The sequence below is a fragment of the Macaca fascicularis genome, chromosome 7 (genome assembly GCF_037993035.2).
Source record: "Macaca fascicularis isolate 582-1 chromosome 7, T2T-MFA8v1.1".
NCBI classification, from domain to species: Eukaryota; Metazoa; Chordata; class Mammalia; order Primates; family Cercopithecidae; genus Macaca; species Macaca fascicularis.
Window position 1 is genome coordinate 12,595,660 of NC_088381.1, and position 15,753 is coordinate 12,611,412.

The window sequence follows — 15,753 nt, forward strand, 5'->3', positions numbered from 1 at the left end:
AATGATGTGACCTTGAGTTAACCAATCCTTACCCGACAATTTCATTTTCCAGTTAGGTAAGTCAGTAAAGCTCCTTTAATGTTTAATCCCTTTATTGAGTTTGAGTTGGAATTTTTATCCCTTAAAGCATAAAGATTCCAAACTGATGCATCATACTTAGAGTAAAACTAAAGATAGTACAAGGTTGTAGGAGGCAGAAGTCCTGGGGATGCTGAGATTGTAAATTTCAAAAATTAGCAGCTATCATAGGCTGTGGAATTGTCTAGAGTCTGGGCCAATTATACCCTGAAATCCAAAGGGCAAGAAGGTCCCAGCTGATATATAGGTTACATTCAATTCTTTTCTACAGTGTTTTCGTAACTAATATGTAGTGGACAATAAAGAGCTAAAAGTACTTTGACCTACCTCTGTGATACCTGGGGAGATGTGCCCTTTGATCCTGTATAGCAGTAGAGACCTTTTAAATGGAGAAAATCAGAAAGTGCCATAATGGCAGGATTTGTTTTGTTTCCCTTCTCGACTGCCTCACTATATAGATCTCCTTTTCCTCTGCTCATTGGAGAATCTTATTCACATGTCTATGATAGCATTTAACACACTATACACATCATATGTTTATTTGTTTACCACTCAAATGGACTGGGAAGTCTTTAAGGACAAAGGTAGTGCTGTTACTCTATATATCTTTAGAGTCCAGTACTGCACTGGGACACTAATGTGGTACTCCATAAACTTGTTTTACAAAATCATTCAACATGCTTATATTTTTTCTTCCAACATCATAGGCTTTCTTACTAGAGAAAACCTCATTTTGTAGTAGAAAGAAACAACACAAAAATCTGTGATTGCTAAAGTTAATGTAGTTCTACTCTGGCTAGTAACTACAAAGTGTGGGTAAAATATGAAAAACATCTGCTTGTAGTCATCAGAGAGTTTCTGCGAACTTCATAACTTTGAGGTACCAAAATCCTGCAGAGGGAGAAATTCTCGGAGGTGACCCCAACATGCTACTTGCTATTTCTCTCCTTGAGACATATGCCAATTTCTTAAGCAGGGCAGGCAAAGGGCTCAGAAGCAGGAAACCGTAGCTGCTAGGGGAAGAAATATAAGCAAACTTTTGGTGATCTCATAGGACTAAGGAGACAAAAATTAGAGTTGAGGTCTTCTGAGATAACTAGGATTTAAGAGACTAAGGTTCTGGAGAGAAGAACAGGTATAGAGATGCAAGCCTGACACTCCACATTCCTTTTTCTTTTGAATAATTTGCCAGTTCCTAAGCTTTGTGATATAAGAGGCAGATGAAAAACTGAACAGAGCTTCTGGTAGTTCATAGTGCTTTAATGACAAAAATGTGAATTCAGGACCTAACAAACAAACAAAAGGCCCATGTAAACATCCTGGGCTCTCATTTGGATACCCTGGAGTCTCTACCCTAGGAGTTGAGGTTAGGAATAGGGTTAGGAATAATGTAATGAGCTGTGAAACTCAGTCTGAAATCAAATTGGTTCCTCATTTTATTTAGAGGTTAAAGGTAACCTCTCCTTTAGTAGCTTACCAGGAAAAAAGGTGAACCTTTGGTGAAAAGAGACCACAACCTACCATTGCCTATAATTTCTAATTTGTGAAAGTCTGGCATTTAACAAATATTATTCGATATAAAAGGAAGATGACTCAAAGGAAAACTAGACAATAGAAAGAGGTCCACAGCTGACCAAGGCACCAATTTAAACTAACATTGATGAATATGTCCAAGAAAATGCATGAACTGATAATGAATTTCACCAGACAAATAAAATATATAAAAAGAACTTAGCATTTTGAAAGTGAAAAATGCAATGACTGGAACTAAAAACATAGTATTCGAGTTTAATATCCAATTGGGCAAAGTAGAAGAGTATAAACTAGTAATTGAAGCATAAATCACAAAAAAAGAGAAGGTTCAGAAAATGACAATAGAGACTATTGGGACATTCAAAAAAGGTCTAAAATATATGAAATCATAGTCCTAGAATGGTAGGAGAAAGGGAATGGGCAGAAGCAATTTTTGAAGAGATAATGGCTAAGTATTTCTCAAAATTAACAAAAGACATTAAGCTAATTCCATTAAGTACCGTTCCATTAAAGCTAAAGATTAAAGAAGTGATATTACTCCAAGAAGGATAAAATGCATAGAAAAACATTCCTATCAATATCTTAGTAGAACTGATGAAAAGCAAAGACAAAGACTTAAAAGCAGTTAAAGGGGTGAGGGGGAAGCACGTTCCTTTCCAAAGAGCAATAGTAAGACTCACAGTCGATTTCTCAACAGACATGGTGAAAACTTCCCCAAGACAACAGAATGGTTTCTAAAAATTACTGGAAAACAAAAATCTTTAAATTTAGAATTTCCTATCTGATAATAATAAACTCCAAACATAAAGCAAAAAGATATTCCTAGGTAAAAAAGGAAATACAGAGATATTTTGATACTAGTGTGGCCACTTTTAAGTAAATACTAAATAGAGTACTTTAGGTCAAAAGAAAATGATCCTAACTTGAAATCCAAAAGTGCAGGAAGAAATAAAAACCATCAGAAAGTGTAAATATGTGGCATAATGGCTGTACAAAACCATCATGATGCCTTATGGGATTTAAAATGTATTTAGAATTAAAAGACTGACACCAAAAAGAACAGAAGCTAAGGTATTGTAAAGCTCTGGCACTGCCTGAAAAAATTGTCAAAAAAATACAAATTTATACATAAAGTGAGGCACACAGAAAACTAATATGATAGATAAAATATCACTAATTGTTTTCAGTGTAACTGGTGAATAATTGCTGAAGTGGATTAAAAGAAACAACTAAATATATATATATATATATATGCAAGAGACGCACCTTAAATATAAGGATAAAAATAGAAAGTCAAAAACAGAAATACCATGAAAACACTAAATAAAAGAAGCTGGTGAAGGCTAAGTAGACCATAGACAAGAGACTTCACTAAAATTAAAAAAGGAATATTCTGCAATAATTAAAATGTCAGTCTATTAAGGACTAGAAAGCAATTCTGAATGTTTATGTATCTAATAACATAGTTTCAAAATACATATAATTAAAAGGAAGAAATAGAAAAATCTGCAGTCACACTAGAACGTGATCAGTATTTGATAAAATAAGCAAAGAATCCATATGAAACAACAAAACAAACAAAATTTACCTTATTGATATACATAGGACCTGTTCCTGAAGAATGGCAAAATATATATTATTTTCAAGTGCACATGGATTATCTACCAAAACTGCAAAACTGACCATATGCTGGGCCATAAAACAGGCCTTCAATAATTTCTTTTTCTTTTCTTTCTTTCTTTTTTTTTTTTTTTTGTTTGAGATGGAGTCTTGCTTTGTCTCCCAGGATGGAGTGCAGTGGTGCAATCTCAGCTCACTGCAACCTCCACCTCCTGTGTTCAAGCAATTCTCCTGCCTCAGCCTCCTGAGTAGCTGGGACTACAGGCCTGCACCACCACGCTTGGCTAATTTTTGTATTTTTAGCAGAGACGGGGTTTCACCATGTTGGCCAGGCTGGTCTCAAACTCCTGACCTCAGGTGATCCACCACCTCAGCCTCCCACAATGTTGGGATTACAGGTGTGAGCCACCACGCCTGGCGTCTTCAATAATTTCAAAGAATTAGAATTATACAGAGCATGTTTTCCGACCACAGGACAGTATCTGGGATAGCTTCTGGAGGAAGCTCAGTTGGATCCCTCTCAGAGTTGGTCACCACAGCAGTAGCTGTGCATGCAAGTAGTGTTAAGTGTTGGAGTGAATATCTATATTTGAGACTGCCAGTTAAAAAATGTAGTGTAGCTGGACTAACCTCAAGAACATGAAATACATACATGTACTAAAACACACACACACACACACCCGCCTCCCACACACACGCACACACTTGTCCTTAAAATATTTGTAGAGCCGGCAGAGTTTTGAAAGGTCCACCAAACCGCATGGATTCTTCCAGGCAGGTTAACCTTTTGTTTCTCTGCTTGTGTCCACTTTAGTGACCATATAAAGGAGGCTCTAGTAGCTAAGCTATGCTAAACATAATTAGAACTGGTGCTAAGTAGTATTATTCCTCTTGCCTTTTTTACTTAAATCATGTTTTCTCACTCTCTGTCCTGGTGGCTTGGAAAATATTTTTTAAAAGATAGGAAAAAAAGTCTAAGTGTTACTAGTTCGTAGGACAGACTGTGAGTCTTTCATCCCAGTTACATTCAATTTGAAAAAATTTTTGTTAATTTGCAGGGACCTCACCCTTCTCACATAGCTCATGTGAGTCTGCTCTCCAAATATCAGATATAGAATGAAGAAGACACAATATGAAAGTGGTATAATAAAATAACATTTAATATGATGAAAAACAGAGAAGCCGAGAGATTCTTTGGAGGGCGAGGGGGAATCAGGGAAAATATCATTTCAACTGAGCGAACGATTAGGACATTTGCAGAGGGATCTGGCCATGTAAATAGACAGAAGCTGCCCACAAGCAAGGGCACAGAGGTTGGACATACGCAACGCACACAAGGAGTTGGTGAGTTGTCTGCTGTGAGTACAGGGTAGAATAAAAGGAAGAGAATACTGAGTTCCAGTGTGGAAAGACATGGTTAATACGTTCACATGCTTGGACATTCTATTGCAAGCAGAAGGAAGGAAACAGTTTTTTGAGTGGAGAAGACTCATGATTGAATCAAAGTTTTCCAATAATGGGTAGATTTCAGAAAAGACGTAGGGGTTTAAATCTGAGGAGTGACAGTGGGAATGAACAGAATGGGGGATATTGGTGATCCAAGGCATTTTGAAGGTGGAGTAAGAAACTTGGTAATTACATATGATGAATGAGGGAAAAGAGTCAAGAATACTGCTAAAGTTTCTAACATGTCCTGCAGAGTAGATGGAGATACTGTTATCTAATGCGGAGAATCCAAGAGAAGGGTGAAGCCAGAAAAGGGGGTATCATAAAACGATCTTGTGTCACAAGAGCTACATGGTGGTAACCAAGAATTTTTAAGAGAGTAGTGGAATGATCTCTTCTAGATAAATTTTTCTCCAAAGCTTAATCAGCAATCATTAGAATGTTTTTAATATCAGATGAGGTTTATATGGAGATATACATGAAGTTTTGAAAAGGTCCAGAAGTGGTAATAGGATCAGGATGGTGGAGTGAAAAAGCCATTAGATTATAAATCAGAAGTCACAGATTACATTAGCTACCTGGGTGACTACTGATAAACGACTTGACTGTTTAGCTCTTCATTTCATACTTTGTAAAACGCAGGGCAACAGTGTTTCTCTTCCTCCCAATGTGTGTGAGGGTCAAGTGAGATCATGCATTTTTAGGCATAGTGAAAAATGCAAAGTGCAGCATGAGTGATTTGGGTAGCATTTTAATATGTCATTGGTGAGTTTGATAATTAAAAATTCTCGATTTGAAAATAATATCCTAAAACATATTCAAGGAAAGGATTTAAATTCTAAAAGGTTTAGTTACAGTGGGGGTTTTCTTTATCTCTTCTTTTTTACTTTTCAATTCCTGAATACAACAAATCTTGCCCTTGCCCAAATATTAAATCTATGAGGCTATAAATGTAACATTACACATGGTATGCATTATAAAAACAAACCCTGAAACATTTGTCTGGGGCAAAATAAAAGAAACTGAAAAATTGAAGATGTGAAGCATTTTTACTTAATGCAAGCTGTTCCCATTATTTCTTTTCCTTTTAATAAAGTTCACACTTTGTTGCTCTCTTGAAAACCAATTCTTCCTAAAGCTTCTCTCTTCATCTTTAATATGACTCTTCTCTGAAGCTCTCATTTCTACCCAGGCAGCATTATTACATATCTTACAAAATCGAGCATTAGAGATTAATTACATGTGAAGTACATCTGATGGCTCTGGGGTTTCTTTGGGTAGCAGTGAAGGCTACCCACTGGTGTAATAAAAGCAGCGTAAATTTAATTAAAATGTAGCTATTTCATTGGGTCTACTATGCAAGTAGGGCCTCTGGTTTTCTGTAAAATAATAAAAAATGATCTATAAAAACTTACAAAGTTAAAGTGGAAGGGACAAAATACTCTGACGTGAGTGATAGGCTGCCAGAGTGGCCCAAGACACAGGATAGAGAATGCTAGCAGAGAAGATGAAGGCTCCCTATGTCCTCCCAATGCCTCCAGCCTCTTATCTGAGCACTTTGAGGCAGAGAAAAAACCAAGTTCACTTTTCTGCCCTCTCTTGGCTATTTACCCAGAAAACCCCAGGGGATTGTAAGCAACTACTAGGCTATACCATGGTGATTTATTGGCATTTTATTCTCCCAAATAGCTAAATGAGCCTTTCCACCCTTACTTCTCCCTGGTGCTACCCCAATATTCAATAAATTTGTATAGCAGAATGGTCAAGTTCTACATCAAAAGTCAGATCTGGGAATGCATCCACAGCTGATAAGCCTCATTGCATACCTCTTTGAGAAATAAGTCAGGGGCTTTTGATTGTTTGGAGAGGTAAGTTTCTGTGAAAGCCCCAGCAAGCTAGCTTGTCTCTCTTTTATTTTGGCTACTGGTAGTAAGTAGCCACAAGGTGAACTGAAATGGGAAAGCAGACATTCTACGAAGTGGGGTAGTTTTCCTTTGTTTTTACTACAGCTGTTGGCATACTTGTGGAAATGGTAAAGTCCTTAGAGTTATTCGCTGCAGTTCTTAATTCTCTATCTTTGGATATTTCATTTCTCAACTTTTTAATAATCTCAGTTACTCTCTGGGGGTAATTTCTAAGTGATCTATTATATCTCGAAAATTGGACAAGTTATTTTTAGAACATCTTAGTTAACACTGAATCAAGAGCTTTGATTTAGTTTTAAGATGACATATTTAGACCACAGAAAGATTACAGATACAGTTTTCTCTAAATGACATTTTAAAAATTCACACTGAGAATCTCTTAGTGCAACTTCATGTTTGTAAACGGTTACAAAAAGGCAGATCTTTCTCTCCCCCCAAAACATCACATATGGAAAAAATTAATTATATTTTTCTATTTAAAATAAAAAGGTAAAAAATTTTCAGACAATATGGCACAGTAAAATCACAATTTGTAATACCTCCTCTGCACAAACACATCAATGATAGGTAAAATATAAAAATAGAAGACCAAAAAACATAGCCAAGCTAAAACACACACACACACACAAAAGAAATAAAAAGTGAAAATTAAAATAAATGCAAAGTAGTGAAAGAGAGTCTGAACCCACAATTTTGCTGTCCTCCAAGTTAAGAAGCAGGTTGACAGTGAACACGGGTAACATTCTGCTACCTGGTAAACAAGACTGCTTAAACCAATGCTTTCTAGATTACAAAATAAGACTGAAAACAAGTTGCTAAATATTGCCAAAGGCTATGGCTTTTAACAAGTTGTAGGCTGGGAGTCAAATATGGACATATTCTTGCAACAAAGAAGTGGTCAAAGTAACCTAGCCGTGCACTGACTGGATCAATATTATCCCCAGCACTGTCAAGGGACAGCAGCCCGGGAAGGTCACTGTATGCTCTTGGTTTGGGATTCGGGACCTTAAGGCTGGATAAACACTATGCTAAAACATCTAAATCATACATAAAAGGAGAGAAAAAAGAAACAAGTGAAATTCCTATAACAAACCAGCCAAAACATGGAAGCAGCTAATGCTGTAACAAATATTGCCCTTATCTCCTTGCACTCACCACTTCAGTGCATGACATTGGTTTGACTTCTAACAACTGCCTTTCTTTGTCTTTGTTTTCCTATAGCCACTGAAGCATGCTTTGTCCACTGGTCTGGCATGCTAAAAGTGATGGAGAATTAATGCCCTTTGGAAGCAGCCTCACACTGACTAAAGGAAATTGGTGTATAAAGATTCCCTTGACCCTTGGGTGGGATAAGTCTGAGAGATCTGCTCTACAGAGGCTCCCAGAGTTTTCCTTGTGAGTTTCACCTCTAGTTACACACAAGAGTAACTGGCTTGGTGATCCATCTTTTACTGGCCGCTTTCCTTCCTTGTTTCCCCTCTCCATTCTCCTACTGGTGCTTTTGTTTCCTTCCAAATAAACTACCTGAACTTAGATTCTTTACCCAGGATCTGCTTAATAAAGAGCCCAATGTAATGCTGAGAAAGACAGACAAGAAAATCCGCAGATGGAACACACATTTTCTCAGGGAGAAATTAACGAGATGAAACAGTCTGACAAATCTTTAATATAAATGTATTTAGTGCCCAAATAAAAATGAAGAATAAGTTCTATTAAAGAAAAGCAAGCACTAATGGAAGAAAAATAGGCAGAAATGAAACAAGACCAAGAAGATATGAAACAAATCCAATTAGAAATCTTGGAAAGGACATACACAGTCTTTGAAATTCAAACACTCAAGAAAATGTAGTTTACTTGGTACTGGACAAAGTTGAAGAATAAGTCAGTGACATAAAAGAGGGATTGACCTGGAATATAGCATGCAAGATTTAAAAAAAAAAAAAAGTGAGAGTAGGGGATATAATGAAGCAATGGAAAATAGACTATGGGCTGTGCAGACCTACCTTTTATCACGTGATAGTTCCTAAAGAAGAGAATAGAGGAAATGGTGCAGAATAAATATTTGAAGACATCTGAACTTTTCAAGTATCCTAAGATCAAAAGTGGACTGAAGGTATCAAGGACAGCATATACAAAAATAGGAATGCAAACAAAAATAAATTTAGATACAGCTAAGTTAAACTATGAGACTACGTAAAAGAAATTATTTTAGAAGCTAATAGAAAAGATGAGTAACCCATACAAAAAAGTTATTTAGTCCGGCAGCAAACTTCTCATCAGAAATAATAGATGCCCGATGATAACGGAGAGATATCAAAATGCTGAGAGTGCTAAGTATCATGAAAGATAGTAAAAGATAAAAGTACCTGCAAAGTCCATGAGTGCGCAACAGTAACCAGAAACGGTATAGGCATAGTTTACAGCAAAAAATGTATAAGCCAAGAGTCATCAGTAAATGTTTTCTCCCCAAAGCCCGTTATTCCATAAATTGTCTGGTCTAAGAAGCACCATGAAGCAAGGTCCTGTCTCTTAACTTTTGCATATTTATTAGGAAGTTGGAGATAGGGAGTATGGCAAGAAATATCCAATCAACTCTGTAAAAATAGGCACTTCCTTCTTGGGAAAACTTTGTAAGAGAGGGTCATTTACATTTTATTCAGACCCTGTCGTCTTGCTCTCATGTGTCAGCTCTGCTAAGCTAACTCATTGCAAAGCAAGCACAAGGGAAAATGGAAAGAACCACTAAAGCCATACATGTAATCCATATTTGTGTCCCCTAAAAAAATGAAAAGATCTTTGAAAAATATAAAGACTAAGAAAGTTGCCATGACTCATATCCGCACTGCAGCACGTCAAGCCAAACACCCTGATTTACTCTCCTTCTGATATTCATTCATCTAAACATACTGATTAGCTTTTAAATGCATTGAAGCTGGTGAGAATCCTTAGAGGCCACAAGTAAGTACAATATGAACTCACAGAGGTAGGCAGAGCTCAGGAGCCAACCTTTACTCTGAGGGATTATTAACCCTGGGATATCGTGAGCTTCAGTTTCCATGTCCTTTTGGTTCCTGAAGAATAGGAAACAAAACGTGTCTCAGATGAAAAGTGTTATAGGAGACATCCCACACATATAGATCTGAGACCATGAAGTGCTACATTTTCAATGTAAAAGATAATAGGAAATAAATCGAACTGCTTTTACCCATCACCATGTGGAGACAAACCATTAAAAAGTTGGGAATGGATGCTAAGTGCTAACCTTTTAGCTACTCAGAAACCACGCTCAAATTTTTACCTTTATTTAACTTCCAAATGATAGTGGAAAGCAACATGCTGTCTATGTGATAAAACTAGATCTTGTATCATAGAAATCCCTTTAACCCTATTCTAAAAAAGCAGAGGTCCCAAGTCCCAAGTTGCTGGGTCCACCTTGGGGAATATGTTTGCCTTTTCCAGTTTAGTAATTATTCCATCTTTGAATCCTTTATCTTACAAATTTATAGTTTAGTTTCTAAAAGCACTTCTATAAAACATTATGGGAGGAAAGGTTGATAATTTTTAAAAATTGACTAATCTGCTCACAACACACATGCTCACAAATATATCTAGCAAAGCAAGGAAAAATGCATTTGGACTTGCAATTATTATGACACTAAAATTTTTTATTCCTTCTTCCATTACTCATTTCCCATTTCATTTTTCCTCTTTAAGGACTGTAGTTGAACGTGATTCTTTACCTACTGAGGTAACACAAACTTTTATTTCTCCTGAGTCGGAGCCCTTGGTAGTCTTGCCTGTATTGGGCCATCGCCGTTTTGATAACTTTTGTCACTTGATGGGATGGTATTGTGAGTAGCCACAGGGTATCCCCTGGGTTGCAGAAACACTCATTATGCCCCTGTTGTGTTACAACCAACCTATTTTTCCCTTGATAATCATTATTAATCACATCAGCCATTACAGTGAGAAAAAAAAATGACTAAAAATATGTGGTAAATATGTGGGTAAATCCAAATAAACATTGATTTTTTAAAAAATAAAATTTTCTTAGATTAAAAAAATACATGTAGACAGAATTGTAATGCTGATAATAAACTGGGAAATGATAAATATAGATAAAGTGTTTTAAGGTTCCTGCATTATCTGGGAAATGGGTAAATTTTAACTTGTGCATTCTAAAATTGTAGAAAATGGATTTCATAAATCAGTTCCCTAAAGCTGAAGGGTTGAAAAAGTGGAATAATAAAAAATAATCCAAAAGAAAAGTGGGATAGTAAAAAATAATCCAAACGAAGGCACAAAGAAAAAAAAAAGAGAAATGCAATAGAAAACCCAAATGAATGAAAACTATTATAATTACTATAAAATGTGATGACATTTAATTTAGTTAAATTCATTAATTTTCAAACTGGACTAAAATAATAAAAAGCTATATATTATTTACCAAAAATAAATCTAAAATATACAGATATAAATGTTTAATATGAAAGCATCAAAAAATACAGAAGGCATATAATAATCCAGAGAAAGCTTTTGTAACTATGCTAGTCAAACAAAATAGCTTTTAAGGCAAAAGCAGTATAAATGATAAAAGTTGAATTTAGCAGAAATATATAACAATTTAAACTTTATGAATGGAGTAACAAAAAGAAAAATAGTAATGCAAAATTTGACAGAACTGTAGAGAGAATCTGATAAATCTACCATCAGAGTAATATATTTTTAACATACATTTCTCAGTAATTAGCAGATAAAGTAGATCACAAAAAAATCAGATATAAATATAGAAGATTCGAACAAACCAAATTTGATTTAATACATGTATAAAGAATTTTTCATCACTCCAGTAGCAAGTAACTATTCCTTCCAAGCACATGTAAAACATTTATAAACTGATCACAAATACAGACATAAAGAAAGGCTTAACATATTTATTTGACTATACACAAGAAAGTTGAAACACATAAGACAATGTTACTAATGAAACAAAATCCAACCAAATCCACACCAAACATTTGGAAATTAACAAGCATATTTCTCAGTACTTCATAGGTTAAAAAGATATCACAGTGGAAGTTAAAAACCTCTAGAACTGAATGATACTATTGTCTCAGGACCTTAGGGTGTTGCTTTTCCAGCTGGAACCCTTAGTGGCTGGTGAGGCCTTAGCCTGAGTTTTGTTTGGGCCTGCTGGGCTCATTACACCCACCCAGCCTGGCAGGCTGTGCTTGCCTTGTGCTATCTGCCCAGATCCCATGCCTGCCAAGCACAATCCAGGCATGGAACAGCAAGGGGTGTGTGAGCGAGTGAGCACAAGGTCTAGCCACTGTGCACAGCCAGGTACGCCAGCTATTGCACTGGGTTAGGCAGCTCCAAGGGCCAGCACAGGTGCTGGTTCCATGCAAGCCTGTGGCTGGATAAGATGCATCGCAAGTAGCTTCTGCTGTGGATACTCTTGTCTAGAGGAGGGGAACACTGTGGTGCCCAGAAGCTTGGAGATACCATTAACTGCAGAGCCCCAAAGAGGATGTCACAGCCTTGGCTCAGGGAGTCCTTAGGTCTGGGCTCCCTGAAGGGCCACAGCTCTTTTCTCCTTCTCTTTGCCTGTAATGGTGTAAGGGTTGAGAAGGTGTTTAGCCCTGTTTGCGTTACAGCTCCTTCAGTCCAACCATTCGGCTGGCACCGAGTTCTTGTCCCACATCCAGGAAGAACGAGGTACAACTGGAGGATGAGCAAGGCAGACAGGAGCTCTACTGAGTGACAGAATAGCTCCCGGAGACTGAAGTGGGTAGCTTCTTTCTGCAGGCAGGTCGTCCTGATTAGTGTTCGGCTCTCAGTGAAGAGGAGACTAGGAGTGGGTAGCACCTTTCTGCAGCTAGTAGTCCCCACGTCTGTGTGAGTCTGACTGGGTCTGGGGCTTTTTATGGGCTCAGCAGAGAGGAAGTGCATGCTGACTGGTCCATGGGTGGCCATGGGCCTGCCCAGAAAAGGTAACATAAGTCATCACTCCAGGCTGCAGACTCTACCCAGACGACAGCCTAGCCCCAGGCTTCAGACCATCCCTGGCTTGATGGTGGGGTTTCACCCCCGACCTGCCCCTTTCCACTCAGAAGCCTGTCTGCCTCCTGCTGCCATTGACATGTTGTCCATGGGACCCAGGCTCTTTGTGCTAAAGGGCAACTGCAGGCGCGCTCCAAGCCACCCTCAGCCCCACCTTGGACTTCCTCCTGTGCTCATCTGTGCCCAAAATCTGGAGGGTGCTGAGGAGGCAGGGGGCTGGCGTGTCAGTGCCACTCTGAGCATGCACCCAGCTGGGTTGTGACAGCACCCAGGCTTGGCCACAACTTTGCTTTGCACTGGAGCAGGCACTGGGAGTTGGGAGAAGCCAGGCAATGGGAGCAGGCACTTTCAAGCCTGCAGGGGCAAGAGGTTTCCTGGGCACCCAAGAGTGCATTTTCCAAAGCTCATTTTCTCCTAATGCTAAGTTGCCAAATATTAACGTAAGTATTCAGTCAAAGCCAGATAAAATTGTCACAGAATGAATTTTGGGATACAACATTAAACATAAAATTTATTTGAAATATTTGTTTAAAATAGCAATTATATTTTTAAAAATTTTGGCAAGTTATATAAATTTGACATTATGTTGCAAGAACAGTAATCTTTCAGTATCAACTGCTGTGTTTCTCCTGTAGCTATGTAATGTATAGTTGTAATACCAAATATACTCCTTTCGCCTGGTATATTTAAAAATGTCACTAACCTCTTTATGTCTGGGGTAGCTGAATATAATAAAAGAAAAAGGTTTTCATAAAATATTTTCTATTAGAAAATTTGTATTTGGGACTCAAACTTGGATAAATCTTAAAAAAAAAAAAAAAAAAAAAAAAAAAGACCCTTGTATTTTTAGCAACTAAAATTAGTTTTGAGTCCCTAGCCATTACATTCACAAGTATTGTTTACGTTTTTAGCTTTCATAAACTAAAAGCTATATGAATTATTTTAAGTGTTATTGCAAGTGCATTTTAAAGGTCTGATTAGCAAGAAGAAAATGTCTCTAGCACATTATTTTCTTCGTCATATGCCCTATACATTTAACTACCAAAGCTATGCAAAGTTCTTGGCCTTCCAAGAAGATTTGTGTCTATTTCTATAACTATCTCTAATATTTTTCCCACCAGCCTGATTGAATCCCAACATTCACAGGTAGTGATTGCTAGCATATAAGTCTCAAAGTAATCAATGTACGATTGATTAGCATTTAAAATTGTCTATAGTACATTTCCTAAATACTAAATATTTTTCTGTACACAAGTTGTAAAGAATTAAAAATGAAATTTACAAAACAGTATTTATAGTAGCATAACAATGTAAATTACTTAAGAATGAATATACAAGCAAATTTAAGCTCCCTATGGAGAAAAATATAAACTTTATTGAAAGAAGGTATAAAAATGAAGAGAGACATGGTGTTCTGAGATCACAACACTCAATATTGTGAAGATGTCGATTCTCTCCAAATTGATCTATGGATTCAATTTAATCCCAATCAAAATGCCAACGGGGGGGAGGGGTGTGTGTGTGAAAGAGAGAACACCGAGAGAGAACGCAAGAGAAAAAGACTTGGAGATACTTAAAAACTGATCTAAAGTTTATGGGGAAGAGTAAAGGAACAAAAATAGTACATTCCTCCTGAAGAAAAAGACTTGCTAGAGGAAGTGGTCTTAGCAGATATCCAATCTCAGACTAAGATTGTACTCTTTAAACAATGTACTACTTATTCAGGGACATATCAATTTAACAGAGTAGAAAATCTTAAAATGAAATAGAGAAGTAATCATTTCATTTATGGTTCAGTTAGTATTGCAGGTAAGTGGGGGGACATACAGACTTTTGAATAAATGGCATTGAGACAATTGGTTATCCATATTGAAAAAAAGAAATTTGATCCCCATATGATCAGATAGCTGAAAGTCAACACCAGGTGAATTAAACGTTAACTTTTGAAGGCAAAACTATATAAATTTTAGAGGACAATAAAGGAGAATATATTTCTGTCCTCAGGTTAGAGAAAGATTTCTTAAGCAAGATGTCAAAAGTGCTAAATAAAAGGGAAAATGACATTTTCAACCATAAGAAAACAGAACCTCTGGGTCATCAGTGTATGCCAGTAAAAAGACTTGGAAAAAACATTTGTGGCACAGTAACAATCAAATGAGTAGAATCCAGAACATTTAAAGAATTCTAATTCATTATAAATTCATTAGAATCGTTAAGAGAAAGGCAATCAAATAAAAAATGCAAAAGACCTGAATAGACACTTCCCTAAATAACAACAACAAAAGAAACAGAAAGCCAACACACTTTATAAGTAACTAGAAAAATATAAGTCAAAAGCACACTCTCTAGACTGAGAAAAATTAGCTTAACAATAAAAATTCTGACTCTAATGTGGTTAATGAAAATTTCTATATACTCCTACTAGAAATATAAATTTTAAAAATTGAGGAAAAATTAAAAAACTGAATAGACAAATAAGCAAAAATATAAAGAGACAATTTTTAAAAAATATATTAAAATAGCCTTTAAGTATATGGAAAGATAGTCAATCACACTCATAAGAGAAAGCAATTAAAATCATACAGAGACACCATTTTTCACTTATCAGAGGAATAAAAATTAAAAAGTATAACACCACGTTCCATTAGACATGCTGTGGGGGAAAACAGACACTCTTAAAATTTTCTGGTGGAGATATCAATATCCATTATGAAGAGGAATATGGCAATTGCTATCAAAACTTGCTATCTCTGATCCAGCAATGCCACTTCTGGAAATTTAGCCAAAAGATAGATACACCTCTGCATGTATATATAAACACATATACACAAACTACTTATTGAATATTGTTCGTAATTTGAAAATATTTATAAACAATGTGAATGCTATACATAGGGTAGTAGCTGAATAAATAATTGCAGCATTTCCATGGAATACTCTATATAACTCTATCAAAGAATGAGTAATAGCTGTATTATTTTATCTTATAATATTATGATAAGCAAATTTAAAAACCAACAAAAAAGTAATGCAAGAAAAAAATGAAATAAGATAATATGCAAAAGGAACAGCAAGTTAAAAACTACTG

At 36.4% G+C, this 15,753-nt stretch overlaps 1 long non-coding RNA gene across 1 annotated transcript in view; it reads right to left on the bottom strand.

The window, feature by feature from the left end:
• LOC102145082 (uncharacterized) overlaps window positions 1-15,753 on the bottom strand; it is a 69,292-nt gene that overhangs the window by 45,363 nt on the left and 8,176 nt on the right. The window contains exon 2 of the long non-coding RNA XR_278643.5: window positions 9,582-9,673. This is a non-coding gene — a long non-coding RNA (uncharacterized lncRNA). The remainder of the gene's footprint in view (window positions 1-9,581; window positions 9,674-15,753) is intronic.